This window comes from Oncorhynchus kisutch, linkage group LG7, assembly GCF_002021735.2.
Source record: "Oncorhynchus kisutch isolate 150728-3 linkage group LG7, Okis_V2, whole genome shotgun sequence".
Lineage (NCBI taxonomy): Eukaryota > Metazoa > Chordata > Actinopteri > Salmoniformes > Salmonidae > Oncorhynchus > Oncorhynchus kisutch.
Window position 1 is genome coordinate 590,883 of NC_034180.2, and position 18,548 is coordinate 609,430.

Sequence of the window (18,548 nt, forward strand, 5' to 3'; positions counted from 1 at the left end):
GGATTCCATTGCCTGGTGTTCTGCTTTTGAAACTTTTAAAAGGACGTTTTACCAGACTTTACCAGAGTGTATCAACATGTAGGAAGTGGTGAGTGTTGACAGTAGTTTGGCACTACACCTGTATACTGTATAGGGAAGTTGTTTGGCCATAGGAGGACTATATCTGTTTGTGCAAAACATGCATACATGTTATTTCCACATTCATACTTCCTCTGGGCTTCAATACCATTGACTTTGGCAGCAGTCGTATGCATACAATTCTAGCATTCTAAGAATTCTCCGACTCGCAAGCACACACGCAGGTGCACAAACGCATGTTAATGCATACAAAAGCAACTGGACAACAGCTGACTGTTGTTCATTCAGAGTTAGCATTTGTTCTGTATGGCGTGCAGCCTGTATACAGATGCTTGTACACTTCAACACACACATTGTCCTGTAGTGGGAGTTTGCCCATTGATAGTGCTGCAAGTCCCAGGCTCTCTCTCTCTCTAGCATAACATTTCACCTGCTGCAGATCCTCCACAAGCTCAAAGTGCTCTTTCTTTCCCCATGGTCTGTAGCCAGACTCATATATTATATATACACACACACACACACACACACACACACACACACACACACACACACACACACACACACACACACACACACACACACACACACACACACACACAGCCTTAACATGAATGAGAAATGGGACCCATAGCTTGATGAATAGGTCTTGTGGGTCTTGTGTGTCCTCCATAGTTCAGTGGCAGAGAGCCTTAGATGACCCGACCATAAAGCCCATCTGTGATTTAACACTTGACTGACTCAGTATAGGGATGATGTCATGTTTACTATTCTAAAACTGTAACAGCTCCTTCTTCACATTCCCTTTTCGGTTGAGCCAGAGTCAGCAGGAATATGCTGCCGCTGGCGATGTGCGTGAATAATTACTTTGTAATGACAACTTCATAGAGCTTTGCCGACAGGATCTTTAAAAAATACTATGCACGGACGCAAACAACACACTTTAAACGCTCCCTAGAGGTGTTAGGTGTATCTTGTTGGAGCCTGCCTCAGCTCCTCAGGAGCCAGAAAACTACACACTGTAATCACCCTATCCCTCACTCAGCTATCCCACACACACACACACACACAAACTGTCAAGCCCTGTGGTGAGCTCACCCCACGCCAACAAACACGTTACCACACACACATTATAGGAAGAGAGAGGTAGAGATGAAAGGACAGGAAACTAAAGGAATGAGAGGTAGTGAAGAGGACAGACAGAAAGAAGGAGCAAGTATCAAAGATCAAGACAGTATGAGTGAACAGCGGAAAGTGAAAAAGAGAGAGAAAGATCTGTCATTGCCTCTGTCTGAAGCCTACTCACCCTGTCTAGTCAGTGTGGGATGGCAGGCAGGTCAACTGAGAGGAGAACAAGAGAAGAGCTCCTTGAGAGAGAGAGAGCAGGTGCTGTCTATATGTCACGTCTAGATGGCTTGCCTCTGTAAATCTCTTCTCTCCCGTCTCGCTCTCTGAGGCACGTGGAGCAATCCAGCCTCCTGCAACACAGGCTTCAAAGAGTACAGCCACTGAGTGATATCATCCAACTCTACAGACCAAGCCCTTACAGTCCTGCTGCTGGAGTCCAACCAGAGCTCATCCAACTCTCTCTGGGTAGAGCAGTACAGCAGGTCTACAGACACAGAGTTCAGTATACAGTAGCTGGTGGTCACTGTAAGCAGGAGAGAGCAGGAGCGTGTGTGTGTGTGTACACTCCCTAAAAGGGTGGTGCCTAACCCAGTGAGGAAGAGAAGCAGGGAGGAGATGGGAGAGGGAAAGATCCTCCGATCGCCACTCCCTCTGCCTTCACCACTCCTCCACAGTATTGGTTCAATCAGGATTCCTCCCTCTATCTTGGAGTTGCCACAACCAGAGATAGAGAGAACGTGACAAAACCAGTAATCAACCAGAGATAGAGAGAACGGGACAAAACCAGTAATCAACCAGAGATAGAGAGAACGGGACAAAACCAGTAATCAATCAGAGATGGAGAGAACGGGATAAAACCAGTAATCAACCAGAGGTAGAGAGAACGGGACAAAACCAGTAATCAACCAGAGATGGAGAGAACGGGACAAAACCAGTAATCAACCAGAGATAGAGAGAACGGGATAAAACCAGTAATCAACCAGAGATAGAGAGAACGGGATAAAACCAGTAATCAACCAGAGATAGAGAGAACGGGATAAAACCAGTAATCAACCAGAGATGGAGAGAACGGGATAAAACCAGTAATCAACCAGAGATGGAGAGAACGGGATAAAACCAGTAATCAACCAGAGATGGAGAGAACGGGATAAAACCAGTAATCAACCAGAGATAGAGAGAACGGGACAAAACCAGTAATCAACCAGAGATAGAGAGAACGGGATAAAACCAGTAATCAACCAGAGATAGAGAGAACGGGACAAAACCAGTAATCAACCAGAGATGCAGAGAACGGGATAAAACCAAGTAATCAACCAGAGATAGAGAGAACGGGATAAAACCAGTAATCAACCAGAGATAGAGAGAAAGGGACAAAACCAGTAATCAACCAGAGATGCAGAGAACGGGATAAAACCAGTAATCAACCAGAGATAGAGAGAACGGGATAAAACCAGTAATCAACCAGAGATAGAGAGAACAGGACAAAACCAGTAATCAACCAGAGATAGAGAGAACGGGATAAAACCAGTAATCAACCAGAGATAGAGAGAACGGGACAAAACCAGTAATCAACCAGAGATAGAGAGAACGGGATAAAACCAGTAATCAACCAGAGATGCAGAGAACGGGATAAAACCAGTAATCAACCAGAGATAGAGAGAACGGGATAAACCCAGTAATCAACCAGAGATAGAGAAAACGGGACAAAACCAGCAATCAACCAGAGATGCAGAGAACGGGATAAAACCAGTAAGCAACCAGAGATAGAGAGAACGGGATAAAACCTGTAATCAACCAGAGATAGAGAACGGGATAAAACCAGTAATCAACCAGAGATAGAGAAAACGGGATAAAACCAGTAATCAACCAGAGATAGAGAAAACGGGATAAAACCAGTAATCAACCAGAGATAGAGAGAACGGGATAAAACCAGTAATCAACCAGAGATAGAGAGAACGGGATAAAACCAGTAATCAACCAGAGATAGAGAGAACGGGATAAAACCAGTAATCAACCAGAGATAGAGAGAACGGGATAAAACCAGTAATCAACCAGAGATAGAGAGAACGGGACAAAACCAGTAATCAACCAGAGATGCAGAGAACAGGATAAAACCAGTAATCAACCAGAGATAGAGAGAACGGGATAAAACCAGTAATCAACCAGAGATAGAGAGAACGGGACAAAACCAGTAATCAACCAGAGATGCAGAGAACAGGATAAAACCAGTAAGCAACCAGAGATAGAGAGAACGGGATAAAACCAGTAATCAACCAGAGATAGAGAGAACGGGATAAAACCAGTAATCAACCAGAGATAGAGAAAACGGGATAAAACCAGTAATCAACCAGAGATAGAGAAAACGGGATAAAACCAGTAATCAACCAGAGATAGAGAGAACGGGATAAAACCAGTAATCAACCAGAGATGCAGAGAACGGGATAAAACCAGTAAGCAACCAGAGATAGAGAGAATGGGATAAAACCAGTAATCAACCAGAGATAGAGAGAACGGGATAAAACCAGTAATCAACCAGAGATAGAGAAAACGGGATAAAACCAGTAATCAACCAGAGATAGAGAAAACGGGATAAAACCAGTAATCAACCAGAGATAGAGAGAACGGGATAAAACCAGTAATCAACCAGAGATAGAGAGAACGGGATAAAACCAGTAATCAACCAGAGATAGAGAGAACGGGATAAAACCAGTAATCCTCTCTCTCCCTTCTTTTGCTTTCATGTCTGTCCATCCTGTTCCGATAACAAACAACCACTAACCAGACAGGCCTTTGAATCCGCAATGCCCTGAACACAAAACCTATAAAAATGAAATAAGAATTCACAATGTATGAAGATTCTCATCTCAATGCAAAATCTCCACATTCCAACTCAAAATACCAGGATACAAGAGTCTATTGACTACATTCTAATGTGAGGTGGTGGTGTCTTGCTCGACCAAAGACTAGGCCTAATCTGTGGGGGAGATCGACTGCTCTTTAAATGAATGGTTTCCATCCAGCAGGGAGAAAAGCACACATTGCACAATGTGGTCATGTAAAGGGAGGGAGGCTGGTTTGGCCTCTCGCCAAACTTCCACGAAAATTCATCCACATGTGCTGCACTGACAGCGAGACATTGGTAATCGCTACACGTCAGCCCCTGTCAAAAACATTACATAACAGCATATTTTGCACTGGAGGCAAGGCAATGTGGCTAGGCTAACAGCCTAACAGGTCAATAAGAGTGAAGTGGATAGCTAGGCTAGGCTAACAGGTCAATAAGAGTGAAGCGGATAGCTAGGCTAGGCTAACAGGTCAATAAGAGTGAAGCGGATAGCTAGGCTAGGCTAACAGGTCAATAAGAGTGAAGTGGATAGCTAGGCTAGGCTAACAGGTCAATAAGAGTGAAGCGGATAGCTAGGCTAGGCTAACAGGTCAATAAGAGTGAAGCGGATAGCTAGGCTAGGCTAACAGGTCAATAAGAGTGAAGTGTATAGCTAGGCTAGGCTAACAGGTCAATAAGAGTGAAGTGGATAGCTAGGCTAGGAGGTCAATATGAGTGACGTGGATAGGCTAGGCTAAGCTATATGAGGACAGGAGAGAGGGGAAATATAACAGGCATTGACAGCTGGACTTCACATGGTGAAACAGCAGGTCAGAAAAGTGGCCAGGCGATCGATACACATGTGCACGTCAGTGTTGGCTGGTGGGAGGCGCTATAGGAGGAAGGGCTCATTGTAATGGCTGGAATGGAACTAATGGAACGGTATCAAAACACATCAAACATATGGAAACCACATGTCCGACTCCATTCCATTTATACAATTACAGCCATTACAATGAGCACGTCCTCTTATAGCTCCTCCTACCAGCCTCCTCTGCTGCATGAACACACACACATACACACATCCAAAGTCCAGCAGAACCTCTAAACTTCGGTGTGTGTGAGAGAGATAAGCGACAGGTCAGAGAAATAGTTTGTCTGAGTTGCAGAAAAGGAATTATCTACCTGGAGACATTGGTGATTGATCCACCTAATCCAAGTCCCAGATATATGTCATTTAGCAGACGCTTTATAGGATATCCTAATCAAAGACACACACACACACTCCAGGTATGACTGAATGAAGTCCAACTAAGTGTTGGTGACGACAGAAACAGCTCAATCACACAGAGATGTGCACAACAACATGCTCCAGGAGTCAGAAGTAGAGCGATCCCTCCCCCACGCCCCCTGGGTCAACCAAAACAACACCATCAATATCAAGGGGAGGCCAATGGCCACTGATATGTATACTATAATACCACAGGAGACTGGTGAGGGGAGGACGGATCATATTAATGGCTGGAACGGGGTGAATGGAATGATATCAAACACATGGCAACCATTTGTTTCATGAGTTGGAAACCATTCCATTTGTTCCATTACAGCCATTACTATGAGCCCGTCCTCCCCAATTAAGGTGCCACCAACCTCCTGTGTATAATACACATACAAATGAATTTGTCCCAATACTTTTGGCCCTCTAAAATGTGGGGGACTGTGGACAAAAAGTGCATTCCTTTCTAAACGGTTCACACAATACGGATGACAATCCCCTCAAATGAAAGCTGATGGTCTGCACTTTAACCTCGTGGTCATTGCTATCATTTCAAATCCAAGGTGCTGGAGCCAAAAGTACAGAGCCAAAACAACAAGAATTGTCACTGTCCCAATACTTTTGAAGTTTACTGTATATTAGGCTAGACAGACAGGGACACTATAGAAACTCATTATAGATAAACAATGGCAGTCAATTTCCATCCGTTATTATTGAAGAGGCATGTTCAAGAGAACCGGGTTTCAATGGCTTTTTAAAGTGTTGTCAACCTTCAATGTGTGCACGATAATCCAGGTTGTATAGAGTGCTTGAAGAGTGATTTCTTGGAAACTGGCTTACGTAAGACACCAAACACACATGCGCTGTGCATACTTTGCCCACACACATTGATGTGAGCGAGTGCGATGCTGTGATCTATTGCAGGTTTTCCTTTGAGATCGGACCAACTGAAAGCGGTGCCAACCCTCTTTTTATCTGGCCAATGTCTAATCTCAAGCATTCTGCCAAGGAAAGGAGTACAACCGAGACATCAGAGCAACACAGTCAGTGGTCTGGGCCAATACCAGAGTCTGCTTATTAAAGAGGAAGATGAGACTATCTGATTAGTCCATCAGTTAGAGTCAGTATAATGTACAAGTCGTCCTCTTTCATCATGAACTCCTTAGGTTTGTTCGATTTAGGACCATGCATTCATCTTAGAGTAGGTAAACTAGGTTACATTTCTTAGCTATTATCATAGACTGCAAACCACCTAATAGCTTGGGAACCTTTCCAGAAATCTAACAGCTAACGGTTCTCTCTAATCACAGATCACACAGTCGTGAGGTAATAGGCAGCTACTGTGGGAAACGGGGCTCATGTCTTTGACATGCCTGAGCTATAATGGCCATCCCTTCCTCACTGTCATTTCTGATAAGCGGCCTGGCTGTTTTGACGGAGAAACACCTGGTTTAGGCACAAAGTGCTGTGCTGCTTTTTGTCTGGATGTCTGTCGCCTTTGCTTTATTTGAGGATGAGGGTTGAGGAAGTGTAAAATAGATGGTTGTTTGTAGACCTAGATGTTTGTAGGGTGTCGGTCGGTAATCAATATTTAGTGTTAATTAGGATCCCCATTAGCTGACAAGGCAGCTGCTTTATGAGAATTGTCTCCGGGGTGTGGAACATGAAGGCAGGCTGGTCCTGTGTTTTGGTGTCGCGTGGCTCTGGATTACAGGGTGGTCTCTGAGAAAAGGGTGTGTCTGCCATGTGTGTTTGTGCTGTAGATTTTATGATTTGAACCCATTCACCGACAGAGCTAATATTTTATTCCCTTTAGCCTGCATATGTTGTGTATACTGTTGATCGAATCTGATTGTCGTTCTGACTAACGGCTGATGTCATTTCGGGGACTTTTACAGCTGCACAGGTAGGGCCAGTAATTGCGTAACTATTCTCCAGTCCTGAAGCTGTTGTGTGCCAATGTACACAGAAGCAACCATTAAAAGCAGATCCAAAACAGATCCATTGAGATCATTCGTAGTAAAGGTAAATACATGACCATTTCCTGTCTTTTTCATGGCGTTGTCCCCCTCGACTGATCAACCAAAGAACAGGTCAGTCCCTCAAGCTTACCTGTAGGGGTGTGTTAGGCAGCATACCACCTTGCGTCCCACTGCTGGCTTGCCTCTGAAGCTAAGCAAAGCAAGGCTGGTCCTGGTCGGTCCCTGGATGGAAGTGGTGTTGAAGGGCCAGTAATAATCACTCTTTCCTATATACACACACACTTCTGTTCAAAAGTTTGGGGTCACTTAGAAATGTCCTTGTTTTTAAAAGAAAAGCAATTTTTTTGTCCATTAAAATAACATCAAATTGCTCAGAAATAAAGTGTAGACATTGTCAATGTTGTAAATGACTATTGTAGCTGGAAATGGGAGATTTTAAATGTAATATCTACATAGGTGTAGAGGCCCATTATCAGCAACCATCACTCCTGTGTTCCAATGCGTTGTACGAGATCTTCAGTTTCTATGCACAAATATAATAAAACACATCAACAGAAGTCTTTCAAATGATGTACAGCGCATTCGGAAAGTATTCAGACACATTTTTTACATTACAGCCTTATTCTAAAATTGACTAGAATGACCCTAAGCACACAGCCAAGACAACGCAGGAGTGGCTTTGGGACAAGTCTCTGAATGTCCTTGAGTGGCCCAGCCTGAGCCCGGACTTAAACCCGATCTAACATAACTGGAGAGACCTGAAAATAGCTGTGCAGTGACGCTCCCCATCCTACCTGACAGGGCTTGAGATGATCTGCAGAGAAGAATGGGAGAAACTCCCCAAATACAGGTGTGCCAAGCTTTAGCATCATACCCAAGAAGACTCGAGGCTGTAATCGCTGCCAAAGGTGCTTCAACAAAGTACTGAGTAAAGGGTCTGAATACCTATGTAAATGTGATGTTTTTTATTTTAAATACATTTGCACAAATTTCTAAAAAAACTGTTTTTGCTTTGTCATTATGGGGTATTGTGTGTAGACTGATGAGGCGAAAAAAAGTATTTAATCAATTTAGAATAAGGCTGTAACGTAACAAAATGTGAAAAAAGTCAAGGGGTCTGAATATTTTCAGAATGCACTGTACGTCTCTGGCTAGTATTTGCATGTTCCTTCCCATGTTGTATTTGATGGTTTGCCATGCAAAAGAGGTTGGGACCACTCCCACAACACATAGCAGATAAACTAACCAACAGCAAAATTGGAACATGCATTTATTTTTAGATACAGTGAATCAATTACATTTTCTTCTGCCATCATAGATATGGTAAAAGCGAGGTAGCAACAGCATTTATTTTTCTCTTCTGTCAACACAGAAAATCTCTTGCAAGTAAATCAAAGATTGACTAACAGTTTGAGAATGTGGCGTGATTTTCTGAGATGTTAGATAAACCTAGCCTGCACACCATTCCAGTGGTGACCCGTCATTCAGGGCAGGTGGGGCTCAAAACAGGTTGAGCAGCCTGAATGACGGGTCACCACTGGAATGGTGTGTAGGCTAACACAACAAGATGTAACATATGCTGGAGCATAAATTATGTAATAGCCATGGAGATATGTATATTCTAGCTAAGAAAGTAATACTAAGTGTATGTTGTGTAGTAAGTTGTTAGTAGCCCATGTGCCTCACCCTAATCATTTTGTCCCTTTCCCCCTCATAACTTTGCCTACTGTTTTGACTTGGTGGTGAACATGTAGCCTATAGCCTGTTTTAGAGAAACGTCATCATCGAATATTGTAAGAGCTTTCATTGACGGATTATATGCCCCCTTTATTCATCCTACGATTCTGACTTGGTATACAGGGAAAATACTATAAGAACGCCCCATGTTCTGAATTCTGTTGCTGTACATTTCAAAAGTGCTGAACAAATAGTTAAATTGACTTCGTCCATCTTAGCTCGCTCATTAATGTCTTCATCGAAATTACGGATTGCCTCTTATCCGCTCATAGTTCCCTTATGCCATAGTTTGTACATTGCAATTGTCAGTAGAAACCACATCTGCACCATTCACAAGTTATCACGCTTGAAACATACCGTAACAATTGCAGAGGTCTCTACAATAACCCGGTGTTTGACAAATCAGTCATTATGACACAATACTGCAAATGAAAAATCGGATCACAATGTACACTATGCGTTCATCTGTTCAAACAAGCAAAGCAGATCAAATCTCTGAGTCAACTCAACACTGAGGCAACACGTGGGTTTGGTATCTCTCTCTGCCTAGCCAGCACTCGTCCATATCTGACACAACACAGACAGAACCCCTCTTCACACACATCTGTCTTTCTGTGGAAATACCCACTGCTAAGTACTCTTACCATCATACACCCCATCAAAAGTGCAGTACCCACCTATAGCTCCATCATCCTGTCTGAATGCAACTGACACTATGGGACTGGAGACTGAGGTGGTCTCATGATCCTACCTCTAATCTAATTGGATGGAAACGCTATAGGGATCCTTGGGTGATGCATTTGAGATGCGATCTGTTTTGTCACTGCACGTGAAGATTAAAAGAAGTTCCAGATATAGTTACAATACATAGAACGTTGGAGTTATGAAGTTGGGATATATAGAAGAGTTCTAGATCGTTATAGGCTCTAGAAAAATGATAGCATGGAGCGCCAAGTATCAAGCATTATATTTTGACATCGTCTTAAGAAAAAAAAAGTGTCAAAAGATTTCATATCAAGGGGTTCATTCCCCTTATGGAAAGTCCTTTATTGGATGTAAAGCGACTATGATCTCACCTGTGATATGGTTACTACCTGTGGTGCGGTGTTGAGTCAGAGGTGTGTGCGTGTCTGTACAGCTGGCCCTGTTGATTCTTCCAGGCCAGAGGTGACTAATTTAAAGCCCCATGGCGTTAACCTGCTTATTAGCTGTGTTGCTCATTGAATGATATCATGATATGGCTGATGCTTGATACTGAAACCTATATTGGCAAGTCTCTCGTAACAATTCACAGCCTTATACAGACTTTATCAGCCTAGCTTTCAACAGGTCCAAAGACAAGAACTTCAGTTCACTTCAAGGACAAATAGCCAACTAAACCTATGCTTGAAATATAACAAGAAAAACAATACTTTAAACCGCCTCAATGGAAACATTTTAAATATCGCCAACGATCCCACCATGACACTCGTTACCCAACTTTCATTTCCCTCAGCCGTCCTTTTCTATAATGACAAAACATCCATGGTGACGAGATAGACGTTACACACCCCACCCCCCAGAAGCATTGCAACAAATATCAGATGCGTCCGTGAAACTCTAAACTAAATCAATTCCTTTATTGACTTACAGTAAAAAGCCTCTGCCTGACTGTAGTGGGGGAGGGGGGGGGGGTGCATTTAACACAGCAGAGATAATGACTACATCATTATTACTATGTCTTTGGAGGCCGTGTCTAAATGGCTGGGGGGGGAGGGCCTGGTGTAAATCAAATAAAGACATGGAGAGGAGAGGGCCTCGTGTATAGAACCAGTCTGGAATCCTCAGGGACCTTAGGAAGAGATTCCAGTAAATGTCCATTATGTATTCGTCCCTGTGCTTCTACAGGTAGTTGGGGGTTCAGGGAGCTGTTTGTAAAGGACAGACATAACCGGTGGTGTGAAGCGTTAAGTATGGAGGAAACGTAATTATGGATATCATGTCATAGCTCTGAGGGGTGAGCCATGTTGGAGCCGGACCTCTGGAGGGAATTTCTTTGTCTAGTCTTAATTCTGAAATGCTCTGGCTGTTATTGAGAGGACTGACTGATCCTCAGTAGCTACAGCCCCTGGCAGAGTGGAGAGTTTTACACACTACTATCTTCTAGCCAGGAAACCTTATCTGATACTAAAAAAAAATACTCGATTTCACTGAGTTCAAAACTGACTTTACCCAGATGAGCAGTGAGCACCCCATTCCATAGAAGTCTCTTAGTAACAGCGGCATATCTAAACTCTGCTGAGCTCAATGTCAATTTGTCAAAGTAGCAGGAGATAGCAAAGAGAGGAAAAGGGCTACGTCGAATCCAAAGTTGGATATCGGTCAGGCTTTAAATTGGCGTTGTTCTTGAAACCATGTGTAGTGCTGCTCTGGTAATGAATAGCAGCTATAAAACAGGTTATGACATCCAATTCATTCTTCTTACGTTTTCACTCTCTTGCATTGGTTTTATTCTACAACCTCAGGGATTTATTCTACAACCTCAGGGATTTATTCTACAACCTCAGGGTTTTATTCTACAACCTCAGGGTTTTATTCTACAACCTCAGGGTTTTATTCTACAACCTCAGGGTTTTATTCTACAACCTCAGGGTTTTATTCTACAACCTCAGGGTTTTATTCTACAACCTCAGGGTTTTATTCTACAACCTCAGGGTTTTATTCTACAACCTCAGGGATTTATTCTACAACCTAAGGGTTTTATTCTACAACCTCAGGGTTTTATTCTACAACCTCAGGGTTTTATTCTACAACCTCAGGGTTTTATTCTACAACCTCAGGGAATGAAATTGGAATGAAACCTAAATATTTTATGCCTGTTAATGTAAAATGTTCAATTATTCATTGGAGGTGATAAGAACAAGTAGGCCTAGCGTCAACGCAAGTAGCCATATCACGCCATTCCCATAACTTCAGATCTCCACCAGCCATTTACTCCATTACTCCTAAATCAACAGTCAGCTTCACTAATGACACCCATCCATCCAAACCATAATAACGGCAGCCGAGGTAAGTTACACTTTGAGCAACAGGAGGATGAGGTTGCATTTATACTATGCTGATCCAACCCCTCTATCCATCTCTCTAACAACAGCAACTACAGGATCCTAGAGGCTCACAACCAGCTCCATGATGACATCAGACTGTCTGATGCTTTCGCTAATCAGATCTCTTCCATTGGCTGACTGCATTAGTGTGGCGTGATATGGTTACTACAGCATTACTACAGCATGCACAGCTGTTTTCTGACTGGCCAAAGTAATGCTCAAGTAGCTCACACTATTAGTCTGGAGACATTGGCTGTTTCTGAGGTAGGGCCATTAGGGCCACTTAAGGTCTGGCTGGTTAACAGAGAGAAATAACATGTCAATGGGAGAGCGAGGCCCTCTCCTCCTCCTCTACCTCCTCTCTATGAATAATAGAGAAGACTTGTTCTAGTCACTGACACATCCACCTTCTGCTCTTTTATTTATTTAACCTTTGTTTAACTAGGCAAGTCAGTTAAGAATGAATTGTTATTTATAATGAAGGCCTACCAAAAGTCAGAGGCCTCCTTGCAGGGACGGCAGCTGGGATTCAAAATATAAATATAGGACAAAACACACATTACGACAAGAGAGACACCACAACACTATATAAAGAGAGACTTTAAGACAACAACACAGCATGGTAGCAACACATGACAACAACCCGGTAGCAACAAAACATGGCAGCAGCCAACATGTTAGCAGCACAAAACATGGTACAAACATTATTGGGCACAGACAACAGCACAAAGGGCAAGAAGGTCGTGACCCTCAGACTACATCCTCCAGGAAAACATAAATAAACACAATGTTTTTGTACCAATCAGTGAAATACGTAGGCCCACTGAATGGTAGGTAGTTGTAAAAGATGAATCTCCTTCACAAGTATCTGAGAAATCTGTATCATAGTTTCTCTGTACACTCCATTTTTTACAATGTTAAATGTAAAACAAATCCAATTTAGAGACACAGGAGTCATCATACAACAAGGACTGTGCCAACTAAGCTAGTCTACCAAGAGACACTCAAATGAGTGAAGAATAATTCTGGGTCAAGTTGTTGTTTGTTTTCTGGAAGAGCCACGGACTGGGTACTTACTGTCAGAGAGATCCTCCACATGAAGTTCTCTCCATATGACAAGAATCAAGATCAATTCATTCAATACCCTAATGCACCGATTAATACATTTACAGACCAACTATACGGGGTACATTAGCATAAGGGAACCAACCGTAAGCATTGTAATCAACAAGAGGCTTCAGCGGTCGCAGAAGGCCTTCCTGTTTGGACACAGCGGGAAACATCTAGGCCTACATGTAGCCTACATCTCAGCAGCCTGGACATTTTCTGGGATGGAGCATACCGTTGGGAACACCAATCGGAGCAGGATTGGAGCTGGGCAAATCCAGGGGAGGAGGACTCTCCATTTTTAAAGTAATCCCCTCCCTCTCCCTGTGTCCACCCCAACTGAAGCCCACCCATCTGGGATAATCCGTTAGGACAGCTGGTGTGTGGGAAAACGTCCATGACAACCTTCATGACTGACGTCGGTCAACTATGACATAACAGCACGGGAGCAAGGCACAACGTAAGAACACACTGTACATGTAAGCAAACACTCCGGTGCACTTTCAGAAACTGCCACGAGAAATACGTGTTATGGTAATGACAACTGTAGAGGACAGTGTGTGTGTGTGTGTGTGTCAGCGACTACGACAGTGACAGTCGGGGGTGGTCTCGGTATGTCACGTGCAGATGGCTCGGTGGTTACGTAAAAGCATTTGAGGATTTCAGTAAGAGCCATTGTAAGGGATGTAATCATCCCAGACAACAGATTGGTCCCTTGGATGGAATTTGTGCGGTACAGTATTTGGAAAGCTCGGCTCAGCCACAAAATTCCCTGCCGTAATGGTCAGGTGCCCAATAAGGTTATTTCATCAAACAAATGTTATATCTAAGAGTTGTGGGCCTAATAAGGAACACAAACAGATTAAACAATAAAAATGTTTCATCGATAGAAATTCAGTATGTGAGAGTATGTGATGGCTGGTTGTTCAATACTACAACCACAACATTCAAACAAACTAATCTCAGTTCACCTCAACAAAACACAGTAATCTTGAAATCAATCAATCCGCACCACTTTCCTAGAACCTCTCTCCACTACAAATAAATCAAGTCACTGGAATGTCATCTGTGGAGACTCATGGAAAAGGGTGAATAATCAGACCTTTATGAGAAGAATGTAACCAGGAAGACAATAGATTTATGTTGTTAGCTCAATGGCACAATCAGAAGGAGTGGGGGTTAGAGTCCAGAGTGATGAAATCATGTCTCCAGGTAGCCAGGGCTGGATTAACATGACGGCTTGTAAGGGCATGTCACCCCCCCAGATGGCATATGAGGGTGATTCTCATGAAAGTAGTTTTAAAATGTCTGTAGCAAATTGAGTCTAAAAACCATGATGCATCTGCAAAAATCAACTACCATTCTGAGGACTAGAATGTGTAGCTTTTAAATAAAGACATTTTCACCTGAATTTGATCCATTTTCACCCAAATTCTCATTACTGAAATTAGTACGGATTAAATTAAAATTGGGTCATTTTATATATAATATTTATAAAAAGCTAACTTATTTGAATAAAACACAAAATGATGTTGCTGTAGTTTGTCCCATAAATCATACAAATGGTATAATAGTTTAAGTTGACATTGTACATAATAAATATTATGGTTTAAACACAGTGTCTGTGTCTCATTACCATAACACTTTTTCAAGTTCCTGTAAAAACTCCAATCAGTAAAAAAAAAAGTAGTAGTACAAAGACAAGCCCAAGTTTAGTTCATTTGTTCACTTATATGCCTCCAGAATTAGGTTCTTATTCCCAAACACCGGCTTTACACCATTCGGCCTACTCATTACCGAAATGGCTAAAAAGCTCAAATTGGGAAAAAGTCTGATTCAATTTTATTATAATAATACATGTCAAATAAAATATTTGTATTTTCAGTGATTCAACAGGACATTTTGTGAAAAGTGACACCGTTTTGTGAGAATGACCCATGAACACGTTATAAGCCATGACAAAGTGTAGAATTGCAGGAATTTAGCTTTAAAACTGCAAAATATTCTCTCAGCCTCATGGAAAAATGTATAGAATAGCATGAGATTAGCTACAAAACTGTAGCTGTGCTAGTCCGGCCCTGCAGGTAGCCCCTTGGCACTGATCTAGGATGTGCTTACAGGCCCATATTCCTGACCTTAACATTTAGGGGAGGAAAACACTAAACAGACCTTAGATCAAGAGTCAGAGAATACAAATCACCTGAGCCCATACTGTGAGGCCATAGACATCACTGGGGGCGAGCTTCCTGCCCTCCAAGACATCTACTCAAAACGGTGTTTGACGAGGGCCCAGAAGGCCGTCAAGGACTCCTGTCACCCGAGCCAGGAACCATTCACTCTGTTACCATCTGGTAAGCGGTATCTGAGCATCTGGTCTCGGCCCAACAGGCTCAGAGACAGCTTCTACCACCAGGCCATCAGACTGCTTAACAGCTAACCATAGCTGTCTCCCTGCACAGACCCGGGCCCGGTTTCTACCACCAGGCCATCAGACTGCTTAACAGCTAACCATAGCTGTCTCCCTGCACAGACCCGGGCCCGGTTTCTACCACCAGGCCATCAGACTGTTTAACAGCTAACCATAGCTGTCTCCCTGCACAGACCCGGGCCCGGTTTCTACCACCAGGCCATCAGACTGTTTAACAGCTAACCATAGCTGTCTCCCTGCACAGACCCGGGCCCGGTTTCTACCACCAGGCCATCAGACTGCTTAACAGCTAACCATAGCTGTCTCCCTGCACAGACCCGGGCCCGGTTTCTACCACCAGGCCATCAGACTGTTTAACAGCTAACCATAGCTGTCTCCCTGCACAGACCCGGGCCCGGTTTCTACCACCAGGCCATCAGACTGCTTAACAGCTAACCCTAACTGTCTCCCTGCACAGACCTGGGCCCGGTTTCTACCACCAGGCCATCAGACTGCTTAACAGCTAACCCTAGCTGTCTCCCTGCACAGACCTGGGCCCGGTTTCTACCACCAAGCCATCAGACTGCTTAACAGCTAACCCTAGCTGTCTCCCTGCACAGACCCGGGCCCGGTTTCCCGATAGCGATGGAACTTAGGCTGACGCGTGTTTTAACCATGCATCTTTCCTATGTTTCCCAAAAGTGTGTCATTGAGGCATGTGTGGATACTGATAGGATCAAAAGAAAGGCAGTGCTGCTCTCGGGTCAACTTTCTCCATTAAAATCTTACCTTAGCATTAGAATTACTCCACAACACTGACAACGGATCAGTTCCTAGAGAGATATTATCACCTACGGCTGCAAACATTGAGGCGGCTTATTCTAATGCTTAGCCTATAATAATGCACTAAATCAAGATTTGACACATCATTGTGCACGTTAGGCTACAAATCATGAAACATATTGAGGCAAAAATGACAGACAGTAGCCAAATCAAACTCAATTGAATGACCATGAAATGTATTTCAATATCATTTAGATATATGGGCCTATGAAGCCTATACTGTAGAAATGCTATTTCAACTTTTCATGCAGTCATCTCAGCTCTATTTGAAGCATTGTTTTATCCCGCTTCTTTGTAAAAAATTGCAAAGACACTGGCAACAGAGAGACAGATAGGCGTCTTGATTCTATGTACGGCGGAGATGTTCTGTGAATAAAGTGACGCGGTGGGGAAAACGCATCTAACGAAGCACTAAGCTGTTCCACAAGTGGTCTGAGGCAGTCGGGAAATAACACACGTTTTCAAGGGCACATTTTGTAATGATGGTTTTGGGGAACAGCTCGGAGATTCAACAATGCTCCTACAAAAGGTTCTAACGATGAACTTAGCCTGAAGATGCTTTTGGGAAACCGGGCCCGGCACCTTACTGACTGTTGCCACTGACTCTCCACATTTTACATTGACATTTTAGTCACTTTATATGTAAATGCAGTCATACTTGACACAGCACATTCATGATCTATTCTGCATATCCTATTGTGTACATACCAATATATTACTCTGCATACTACCTCTTCGATTACTTATTTATTATTGATTATTATTAATTATAGTACTGGAATGTTGAGGTAGCTAACAGACGAGCATTTCACTGCACCTTTCATACCTGCTGTATAAACTGTGTACGTGACAAAACATTTGATTTGACAGGCAGGCCATCATCAGTGGGGAATGTCATAGGAAACCAACCTCAAGGAGGTGGGGGGGATGAAATCAGATAAATAACTCCTCTCTGAGTCAGAGCTCCATGGAAGAACACAGTCTACATGCAGGCTTATTGGTATGGGACATGACTGAGTGAGGCAGATGTACAGTCAGTCAGTGTGTTCATGTCTCCTCCTGCAAACAGACTAGATATCCATGACAATGAGGCAACCAAGTACGTGAAGTGACATCCCTCCCCTTCAGGCCCTCTTATAGAGTGGTTCAGTTCCTAAGTGTCCAAACGCAAAACACAGAGTCATAGGCACGTACACACACACTTACTCACACACGCAGACAGGCACACACACATAACGGTTGTCAACCACTATGACTAACTGGCCAAGTCAAGTAGGCAACTTTTCCTCAATTAAGTAAATCAAATGTTGGCTATTCCCAAATGAGAATAGAGACACAGCACAGAGAGTGGAAAAGATTGGGCACTAGGCTGACAACAGAACATAGTGTTGTGTTATTCCTCTGTGTTCTCTACAGTATCCTATCTGACAGTGTTACACAACACCACCTCCTCATTGGTTGATTCACCTCTGTGCTGATTGCAGGCAACATTCCAAGGATGTGCTACTGACCCAATACATTCTCAGAGTGAGAAAGACCGACTTCAGCAATTTCTCAAACACCATCAATGTATGTAAGCTTCCTGTAGCAGAACTCAAACGCAAGTTACTCTGGGGTGGCAGGTAGCCTAGTGGTTAGAGCGTTGGGCCAGTAACTGAAAGTTAACAAGATAGAAATCTGTCGTTGTAAATAAGAATTTATTCTTAACTGACTTGCCTAGTTAAATAAAGGTTACATTTAAACAAAAATATATATATATGTGCATACAGGTAGTCAGGGAAACGTCATTTAACATAGTTCTGGATTTCACAGTACAGAACATAAACCATTTCCTATCTCAGTTACTCAACAGTGAGTGATGTATGCTAGCTAGCCTAGGTTCCATGTTTTCTCTGAGATTGTGTCTGTCAATCAAATGTAAGTAAGCTACAAAGCACTCCGGTTCAAGGCCATGTTTGCACAGGGCCACGCCTCCAATCAAGAGAGCTCTTACAGTGAGGACTTTGATACCTCCTGCTACAATAAAGTTGCTGTACTTTGCTGCATGGTCCTTCTATTGACTTCATTCAGCAGTATTACAGTA

General features: G+C 43.0%; 1 protein-coding gene across 3 annotated transcripts in view; it reads right to left on the bottom strand.

Annotated features, from left to right (window-relative positions):
• coro2aa (coronin 2Aa) overlaps window positions 1-18,548 on the bottom strand; it is a 56,929-nt gene that overhangs the window by 34,488 nt on the left and 3,893 nt on the right. The window contains exon 1 of one of the 3 annotated variants that reach the window (XM_031828280.1): window positions 1,382-1,785. The exons of the other annotated variants lie outside the window; for them this stretch is intronic. The gene's annotated coding sequence lies outside the window, so the exon portion shown is untranslated. Of the gene's footprint in view, window positions 1-1,381; window positions 1,786-18,548 lie in introns of those variants that run through there. 3 annotated transcript variants of the gene reach the window in all.